This window comes from Hesperophylax consimilis, chromosome 19, assembly GCF_061612785.1.
Source record: "Hesperophylax consimilis isolate HC1 chromosome 19, BYU_Hcon_1.0, whole genome shotgun sequence".
Classification (NCBI taxonomy): Eukaryota; Metazoa; Arthropoda; class Insecta; order Trichoptera; family Limnephilidae; genus Hesperophylax; species Hesperophylax consimilis.
In genome coordinates this window covers 7,501-17,500 of record NC_142854.1, presented here as the reverse complement: position 1 = coordinate 17,500, position 10,000 = coordinate 7,501, and the positions used below count along the sequence as shown (strand labels likewise).

At 45.2% G+C, this 10,000-nt stretch overlaps 3 non-coding genes across 3 annotated transcripts in view; all 3 read left to right on the top strand.

Moving 5' to 3' along the window:
- The first annotated feature begins 5,647 nt into the window (after positions 1-5,647).
- On the top strand, positions 5,648-7,589 carry LOC149414579 (small subunit ribosomal RNA). Its single transcript, XR_016303966.1, has one exon. It is a non-coding gene; the product is annotated as a small subunit ribosomal RNA (ribosomal RNA).
- Positions 7,590-7,918: 329 nt separating this feature from the next.
- On the top strand, positions 7,919-8,080 carry LOC149414578 (5.8S ribosomal RNA). The gene has a single exon (XR_016303932.1). It is a non-coding gene; the product is annotated as a 5.8S ribosomal RNA (ribosomal RNA).
- A 412-nt stretch (positions 8,081-8,492) lies between these two features.
- Positions 8,493-10,000, top strand: part of LOC149414577 (large subunit ribosomal RNA) — a 4,070-nt gene continuing 2,562 nt past the window's right edge. Inside the window, exon 1 of the ribosomal RNA XR_016303968.1 lies at positions 8,493-10,000. This exon is cut by the window's right edge and continues 2,562 nt beyond it. This is a non-coding gene — a ribosomal RNA (large subunit ribosomal RNA).

Below are 10,000 nucleotides of genomic sequence, written 5' to 3'. Positions count from 1 at the left end.
AATTTCCTCCACATCGCCTACTGCTTGACCCTCTAAAAAGGAAGTCCCACAGGGAACAATTGACCATTGACTCGGACAGTGAAGTTGGATCAGAACAAGATACTGCTCGGCGTATCCCGTTTTCAGCTGATAACCAGGAAATGGCCTTGCCATTGCACCCTCAACCACTCCGAATGCCGAAAATAAGAAACGGGGGTTAGGTATGTATTTATTTATATAATTTGTACATTTATTTATAACAATTACAAGTAAAATAGCCATAATTGTACCATTTATGCAGTGTATATGCAATTCCAAAAATCTCGCAAATGCGCTATAGGACACAAAAAATAAAAATCTATTTTTTTATCTACCGCATTCAAAAAGCACGTAGCTCTCGTGAGTTTATAAATAAATTAGTGCGGCTCGCTCTACTATATAGAAGACGTCATTGTTATGACGTCCTCGAGAGTGAGACTCTGGTACAAAAAAAAAATAATTGGGCCAGTATATCATTATTAGATAAGTGATCGTTTATTAGTTGAAAAAAATATTTAAGCAAAGCAATACCTCTACTTGTCTCTAGGGAGTGGTAATTGGTCATGCCTAATATATAAATCGATGGGTAAAGCCAAGGGTAACGTCCATAGAGCCGCGAGAATAAAAAAACCTTAAAAAAAATTTATGGACTCTTTCAATGCGTAAAGTGTATGTTAATTCATGTGGAGCGAGCCCAGATGATAACCGCAACAGAAGCGGTACATGATTACCAGAATGCCCATAAAGAATGTTTCATTACAGTTTCAGTTAAATTTAAAAGCAGTTTCCGAGTTGTTGCTCTGAAGGGGTACTGTCAGTACCTAAAACAGGGCAAGAAAGTGGTGGTTCTCCTCCAGAATGTTATTTTTTTTTTTTAACCGAATTTTCGAAAAAAAAAAGACGATGGAGACGTGTCCCGTATTCTGGTTAGGTTAGGGGTTAGTGACCGGATAAATCGTCAAAATCAAAATTCAACAAACCTTTAAACGGCGATGTGAGGTCATGAAAAGTGATGAAACAAAAACTAGGTTGAATAGGTTACGAGTATAAGTATTTAACCCAATTTTGTTTCATCACTTTTAATGACTTCATATCACTTTTTCAATGTGTGTTCTGTTGTCATTGTGGTGATTTATCATGCAACCTGATTGCATTTATCGATTTTCTTTTAATTTTAATTAATTTATTTATTTATTTATTTCATCGACACTCGTGGCGGTTTTCGATAAACTTAGTGTGGCTTTCTTCAGTCGCCCTATGTATTATGATTATATATAAAATTTATGATCAATATGGTTCCATGCTAACTCAACACGGTGACTGTTCAACACACTTTTAAAAAGTGATATAGAATCATTAAAAACGATGATTTGTTTAAACCTAACCTAACCTAACCTTACCTAACCTAACCTAACCTAACCCAACCTAACCTAACCTGACCTAACCTAACCTACTTAACCCAGTAAAAAAAAGTTTTTGATTCATCACTTTCCATGACTTTACATAACTTTTTAAATATGTGATGAATTATCATTTTGATGATTTATCCGGTCGCCGATCAATATAATATAGAAACCCAACTTACGACTTGTAGTATGATATCGAAAAAAGAAATCAATTCACAAACCTTTCTTCTTTTTTTTCGTCTTTTGATGAGTTCAAAACATTGTAGACGATAGATGGCGTAGCGGTTTCGGGGAAAATTAGGTTTTTTGTTATTATTCTTCTTATGCTGTGTACCTAAGTGTCATATTTATGTGTGAATAAAAATTATAAATAATAATAATAGTAATTATTTATTTTTTGGAATAACTTTACTGAGTAAAACCTAATATTGTAATATTTAATTATCGAAGATAATATTAGCGAATTCTAAAAGAAAATCTGAAAGAGAAAAATCACCAAAAATAATAAAAAAAAAAAAAATCAGTCCTAGATGTGACCGTATCCTTTTCTGATTTTTCTGTTTCAGATTTTCGTTTAGAAATCGGTAATATTGTCTTCGATAATTAATAAATTAAATAAATCATTTTCGTCAGGAGGTGAGGGAATGCAATTCAGAGCGGCGGGCGCGGGTAAAGCGCGGGAGTAACTGGAACGCACTTAACGGCCCTCAAAGTGTTTTCAAAATTTTCTTATTTAAAAATAAAATATTTATTTTTTTTAAATTTCAGAATCGAACTCATAACGTCATTTTTAGTGTAGAATAATAAATTTAGCCGCGGTTCGGTGCAGCGGGGCCGGCGATGAGTGGGATCTGATATCGAGTAGCGGCCGCGGGTGGACGGCGGGAGTAACTGCGACGCACCCGATGACGCCATTTGCCCCGGGCACGGTGTGATTTAAAAGAAAAAAAAAAAAAAAAAACTTTTTTTTTGACGTATTTTATTTCAGAATCTAATTCGGAACGCCATTCTTAGTGTAGAATATTAAATTTAAAGGTTTCGGGAGCATTGGGACCGGAGCTGACAAGATCTCATTTCGGATGATAGCCGCGGGTAAACGGCGGGAGTAAACGGGCCGCACTTAATGGCCCTCAATGTGAAATTGTAATTTATTTATTTTTATAGATTTTTATTTCGGAATCTAATTCGGAACGTCATTCTTGCAGCGTAGAATAAAAAATTTAAATGTTACGGGAGCATTGGGACCGGAGCGGAGCTGAGAGGATCTCATTTCGGGTGGTAGCCGCGGGTAAACGGCGGGAGTAAACGGGCCGCACTTAATGGCCCTCAGTGTGAAAATGTTTATTTTTTAGTTTTCTTATCATGTATGTATGTATGTATGTATGTATGTATGTATGTATGTATGTATGTATAATTTAACATTTCGATAGTGAGAAGACGTGAGCGACGAGGGTAAATTTATTTTTTCGAGACCGAGCGTGAGCAGTCGGGCAGACGGCCGGAGATGAGGCGACGCGGCTCGCGCTACTGCGGCCGGTTCCGCGAGAGGCCCGACCGCCCGGGCGTCCGTCTGAGCGCAGTCGAGGAGTCGGAGCGGGCGCATCGCGGTCTGTAATAGTCGGTGAATTTGTTTTATTCGAATCCCTTTTAAAATCGTTTTCTTACTATGTATGTATGTATGTATGTATGTATGTATGTACTTATGTATAAATATACAAAAATCTCTTCACTTTATATGTTTTGTTATGATTTTTTTTTTCTCCTATTTACATATGTTTTAAAAGTAAAATTTTATTATTATTTTTTTACACTTCACAGACGAGTGTTTTTGGACTCTTGTAGAGGTAAAAATGTTAATTTTAATTGAATATATTTTTAAAAAATGTACGTGTAAATATGAATTTATTTGATTTAATTTCAATGTCGTCTATTAAGTTTTCTTTTTTTTTTAACTCAACAGAATAAATGATATAATATAACAATTCTAAAATGTTGCCTAGTCTTGTGGGTGCCGGGTGAATTTACTTTATGTATCAGGTTAGGTTAGGTTAGGTTAGGTTAGGTTAGGTTAGGTTAGGTTAGGTTAGGTTAGGTTAGGTTAGGTTAGGTTAGGTTAGGTTAGGTTAGGTTAGGTTAGGTTAGGTTAGGTTAGGTTAGGTTAGGTTAGGTTGGGTTAGTGTAGGTTAGGTTAGGTTAGGTTAGGTTAGGTTAGGTTAGGTTAGGTTAGGTTAGGTTAGGTTAGGTTAGGTTAGGTTAGGTTAGGTTAGGTTTGGTTAGGTTAGGTTAGGTTAGGTTAGGTTAGGTTAGGTTAGGTTAGGTTAAGTTAGGTTTGGTTAGGTTAGGTTAGGTTAGGTTTGGTTAGGTTAGGTTAGGTTAGGTTGGGTTAGGTTAGGTTAGGTTAGGTTAGGTTAGGTTAGGTTAGGTTAGGTTAGGTTAGGTTAGGTTAGGTTAGGTTAGGTTAGGTTAGGTTAGGTTAGGTTAGGTTAGGTTAGGTTAGGTTAGGTCAGGTCAGGTTAGGTGCGATTACAATTTTGCAAATAGATAAATTGACAAAAATTTTTGCCATTAAAATTTATGCCAATAAAATTTTCTGCCAATAAAATTTGATGCCAATAAAATTTGATGCCAATAAAATTTTCTGCCAATATAATTTTATGCCAATAAAATTTTAGGCCAATAAAATTTTCTGCCAATAAAATTTGATGCCAATAAAATCTTCTGCCAATATAATTTTATGCCAATAAAAATTTTTTGCCAATACTTATTAGCAAAAAATTGATCTTTGTCAATGGAATTTAAATTTAAAAAAGTAAAATAAATACAAAACAATACAAGAACAACACGTCAACTCAACAGAGATCAAATGGGAAAATAATTCACCGACTCCAGATATTTTCATATCGGAGGGTTCGGCTCGGTAGAACTCCTAACGGGGCCTATAAATAAATCCTACAGATCCCTCAACATAAACATTTAAAAAAATCTTTTGTTATCCTACATGTATTCAAAATGACCGACTTTTGCATCTTTATATATAAATTTTTTGATAGATCTAATACGCCTAAATTTTTAATAAGAGAGCTAGGTATAATGCCGGTAGCCGAAATAACGAATGGTAATATTTTTATAGTCTGAGAATGCCAAATTCTTTTTTTTCTCATTTCCTAAATCTGTGTATTTTCTTATTTTTTCACTAACAGATTTTTGAATATTACAGGAATTCGGAATAGCGACATCGATGATATAAGTTATTTTTAAAAATTTTGTCATGTAAAACTATATCGGTTCTATTATGACTAATCGCTCGATCTGTTAGTTATATATTTAGTTAGTTATGTTAGTTATTTATTATTATTATTATTATATCTATGTTAAGTTTTTATTTTTATTTGAAATATGTTCTTATTGTGTAAATTTGAAATAACTACGTACCTCTGTATTAAGTTTTTTTAAACTCACCGGGAACGGTCGGTCGGTATCATCGATTAAATGAAATAATTTAAAATTTCCTTAAATGCGAATACGAAAGTAAGTGACGAGAGTAAATTTATTTACCGAGACCGAGCGCCTTGTGCCCGGTTTCGCGAGCCGCCCGAGGCCCGACGGCCCGGCCGCCTGCGCGCCTTCGAGGGGTCGGAGCGGGCGCATCGCGCTCGGCGCCGTCCCGAGCGAGAACGCGACCCGGCACAGCTTTGTGCCCGCCGAGTGTGGCGGGCTCTCGATGCACGGCGTTCGCAAACTGCGGCGGCCTATCGGTCGTGTCGGCGGTGTTATTTGCGAGAAACTACGTGACGCCCGCTTCTGCGCGGCGTTCGCGCTCATGTTTTGACTCTGGAGTTCCGCGCGAGCAGAATTTTCAAAAGCAAAGGCGGAGGATTTTATCCCCGTCTCACTGTTGCCTCGCCAAAGGCGTGCGCTTTCGGTGTACACGTTTTACGAATGGGAATTATAAATCGGACGATAGCGTCGTCGCGGGTGCGGTCTCTCTCTCTCGGGCGGGAGCCGTCCTACGCGCGCTTTCTTCGTTTGAAGCAAAAATTTTCCCGCGGAGCTTTCGTCTAGCGACGGTCGCCGAGCGGGAGAATATAGCGGTACGCATAATGAGCGTGACTCGTGCGGGTGACTCCGTCGCGTGTTCTTTAACGCCGTGTTGTCCGCGCCCTCTACGCGAGGGCGGGCCTCTGTCGTTCGGAGGATTAAAAACCCTCCGACGGTGGTGCAGCTCCCTGGTTGATCCTGCCAGTAATCATATGCTTGTCTCAAAGACTAAGCCATGCAAGTCTCAGTAAAAGCCGAATTAAGGTGAAACCGCGAATGGCTCAATATATCAGTTTTGGTTCCTTAGATCGTACACGGTTACTTGGATAACTGTGGCAATTCTAGAGCTAATACATGCAAACGAGGTTCTGACCGGTAACGGGAGGAATGCTTTTATTAGATCAAAAACCAATCGGCGGCGGGGTTCGCGCCCCGTCCGTCGCCATTCGAGATGACTCTAGATAACTTTGAGCTGATCGCACGGTCTAGCACCGGCGACGCATCTTTCAAATGTCTGCCTTATCAACTGTCGATGGTAGTTTATGCGACTACCATGGTTGTCACGGGTAACGGGGAATCAGGGTTCGATTCCGGAGAGGGAGCCTGAGAAACGGCTACCACATCCACGGAAGGCAGCAGGCGCGCAAATTACCCACTCCCGGCACGGGGAGGTAGTGACGAAAAATAACGATACGGGACTCGTCCGAGGCCTCGTGATCGGAATGATTACACTTTAAATCCTTTAATGAGGATCCATTGGAGGGCAAGTCTGGTGCCAGCAGCCGCGGTAATTCCAGCTCCAATAGCATATACTAAAGTTGTTGCGGTTAAAAAGCTCGTAGTTGAAATTGTGTCCTGCGGTGTCGGTCTACCGAATGCGGTACGACAGGCACGTCTGCGGGGCTTCTCGCCGGTGCGTCCACCGCCGGCGTGTGTCGGTCGGCCTCACGGTCGGCCCGCGCACCGAGGCGGGCCGTCGCGGCTGTTTACTTTGAACAAATTAGAGTGCTCAAAGCGGGCTAACACTTGCCTGAATATTGTACGCATGGAATAATAGAATAGGACCTCGGTTCTGTTTTGTTGGCTTTCTGATACCAGAGGTAATGATTAATAGGGGACGACTGGGGGCATTCGTATTGAGACGTTAGAGGTGAAATTCTTGGATCGTCGCAAGACGGACTAAAGCGAAAGCATTTGCCAAAGGTGTTTTCATTAATCAAGAACGAAAGTTAGAGGTTCGAAGGCGATTAGATACCGCTGTAGTTCTAACCATAAATGATGCCAGCCAGCGATCCGCCGAAGTTTCATAATTTTAACCCGGTGGGCAGCTCCCGGGAAACCAAAGCTTTCGGGCTCCGGGGGGAGTATGGTTGCAAAGCTGAAACTTAAAGGAATTGACGGAAGGGCACCACCAGGAGTGGAGCCTGCGGCTTAATTCGACTCAACACGGGAAAACTCACCAGGCCCGGACACTGGAAGGATTGACGGATTAACAGCTCTTTCTCGATTCGGTGGGTGGTGGTGCATGGCCGCTCTTAGTTGGTGGAGCGATTTGTCAGGTTAATTCCGGTAACGAACGTAACTCTAGCCTATTAAATAGACGTGCAACCGGTATCACGAGGGTCCGTGTGCGCGCGGCTTCGGCGTTCGCGCGTCGGGGTCGTGCGTTTCGCGGTCTTCACTACCGGCGTACAATGAAAATCTTCTTAGAGGGACCGGCGGTATATATAGCCGCACGAGATTGAGCAATAGCAGGTCTGTGATGCCCTTAGATGTCCTGGGCCGCACGCGCGCTACACTGAAGGGATCAGCGTGTCCTCCTTGGCCTAACGGCCCGGGTAACCCGATGAAACCCCTTCGTGATAGGGATTGGGGTTTGCAATTCTCCCCCATGAACGAGGAATTCCTAGTAAAAGCGAGTCACCAGCTCGCGTTGATTGCGTCCCTGCCCTTTGTACACACCGCCCGTCGCTACTACCGATGGATGATTTGGTGAGGTCTTCGGACTGGTGCGCGGAAGCTCTCACGGGCATCCGACGCGTCGGAAAGTTTGACCGAATTTGATCATTTAGAGGAAGTAAAAGTCGTAACAAGGTTTCCGTAGGTGAACCTGCGGAAGGATCATTTCCTGTGTTTAATGTTTGTGCTTTCCATGATATGAAATATTATTATGAAACAAAACATATTATACATATAAACCATAATCGAACGAATGCTAAATTACTGCGTCGGAGATCGCCCTAGGGCGCCGATGCGAACCGAGAACCGCCGGCGTCGAGCGGAGGAGGGCTCCGTCCTCTATCCGCTCGTCCGGTGAAATTTTACCCGTCGCCGTGAAGGCGGCGGTACAAAATTAATCTTTTTGTCGAATGGAATTATAAACATTTCGAAAACGCAAACCAAATTGTAAAAACCGAAAACTAAAACGTATCTATTTATGTTTGTTTTATCATTATTACCCTGAACGGCGGATCACTCGGCTCGTGGGTCGATGAAGAACGCAGCTAAATGCGCGTCAGAGTGTGAACTGCAGGACACATGAGCATCGACATTTCGAACGCACATTGCGGTCCGAGCAAGACGTAGTTTGTCGACGGACCACTCCTGTTTGAGGGTCGCGCACACAATGCGACCAGACTGTTCTCTCGCCCCCGTCCTCGGACGGGGGCGCGCAGAGCGAGCGTTGCCGGCGTCGCCGGGGCCCCGCGCGCGTCGTCTCCTCGGAGACGCGCGCCGGGACCTCGGCGTCCGGTTAAATTTGACGAAGTGCTCTCTCGATGCGCGCGATTTCCGCTTGCGTTATACCAAACGCGGAGGAACGCGTGCGAGCCTTGAGCTAGCGACGACGCTGAAAACTGGGCAGTCTACCGCGCGAGCGGTCGGCTGTCCGGGGCGATCTTCGCGCTCTCGGCCGCGCGCACCTCCGCGGACGCTCGTCGGTTTCGCGCCCGCTTGACAGAGTCTGCACGGGCGAGAATACGCGCACACTGTTGCTTTGCGTACTTCTCGAATTTATAAAATTTTTGTTGTCGACCTCAAATCAGGAGAGATCACCCGCCGAACTTAAGCATATCAGTAAGCGGAGGAAAAGAAACTAACGAGGATTCCCCGAGTAGCGGCGAGCGAAACGGGAAGAGCCCAGCGCTGAATCCTGCGGCCCCGGCGGGCCGCCGGGAAATGTAGCGTTCGGGAGGAGAGTTATACATACACGCGCGGTCATTAGTCACGGCTGCCTGTCCAAGTTCATCTTGAACGGGGCCCGCTTACCCGCAGAGGGTGCCAGGCCCGTGGTGACGGTAGCCGGCCGCGACGGTCTCTCTCCCTAGAGTCGGGTTGCTTGAGAGTGCAGCCCTAAGTGGGTGGTAAACTCCATCTAAGGCTAAATACTACCACGAGACCGATAGCGAACAAGTACCGTGAGGGAAAGTTGAAAAGAACTTTGAAGAGAGAGTTAAAGAGTACGTGAAACCGTTCAGGGGTAAACCTGTGGAACTCAAACGAGCGAACGGGGAGATTCATCGTGTCTTCCGTCGGGGCTCGCGCCTCGCGCAAACCTTCGCCTTCGGCTTTCGGGTCGGGGCGGTGGGTGCGCGGGTGCGCCGTCAGGCTCCCGGAGCGCGTGCACTTCTCCCTTAGTATAACACCGCGACCCGTCGCGCCGCGGTCGAATGCGCCGTGCGGTTGACCCGTCTCGCTCTGCGAGGCGGAGCCGCGGTGTCCACGGCCGCGGCGTACATTACGCAGCGACGGTAGAGAACGAGGATCGCGTCCGCCCCTCGCGGGCGTCCGTCGCGCTGCAGCGGCGTCCTTCGCGTGGCCCCCGGCGTCTAGTGCGTCGCGGGTGTCGCGCGTCGGGTGTCCGTCGTTAGCGGCGCGCTCTCGGACGGGACGCGTCCCGGTCGGCGGTGGTTTTGTTTTGGGCACTCACAGGACCCCGTCTTGAAACACGGACCAAGGAGTCTAGCATGTGCGCGAGTCATTGGGAACACTGATAAACCCAGAGGCGAAATGAAAGTGAAAGGCCGGCCTCGAGCCGGTCGCAGGGAAGATGCGCGGGCGTCGTCAGACGCCCCGCCGCATTCCCGAGGCGTTTCGAGAAAGCCCCCGTGCGATTATCGAGACGCACTGAGAGCGTACACGCTGGGACCCGAAAGATGGTGAACTATGCCTGGTCAGGTCGAAGTCAGGGGAAACCCTGATGGAGGACCGAAGCGATTCTGACGTGCAAATCGATCGTCCGAACTGGGTATAGGGGCGAAAGACTAATCGAACTATCTAATAGCTGGTTCCATCCGAAGTTTCCCTCAGGATAGCTGGCGCTCGAGAAACATGACGGTTTTCGGACCGCCATTCGCACAGTCTCATCCGGTAAAGCGAATGATTAGAGGCATTGGGGCCGAAATGGCCTCAACCTATTCTCAAACTTTAAATGGGTGAGATCTCCTTCTTGCTCGAAGATGAAGTAGGAGCTCGGATGGGAGTGCCAAGTGGGCCAATTTTGGTAAGCAGAACTGGCGCTGTGGGATGAACCAAACGTC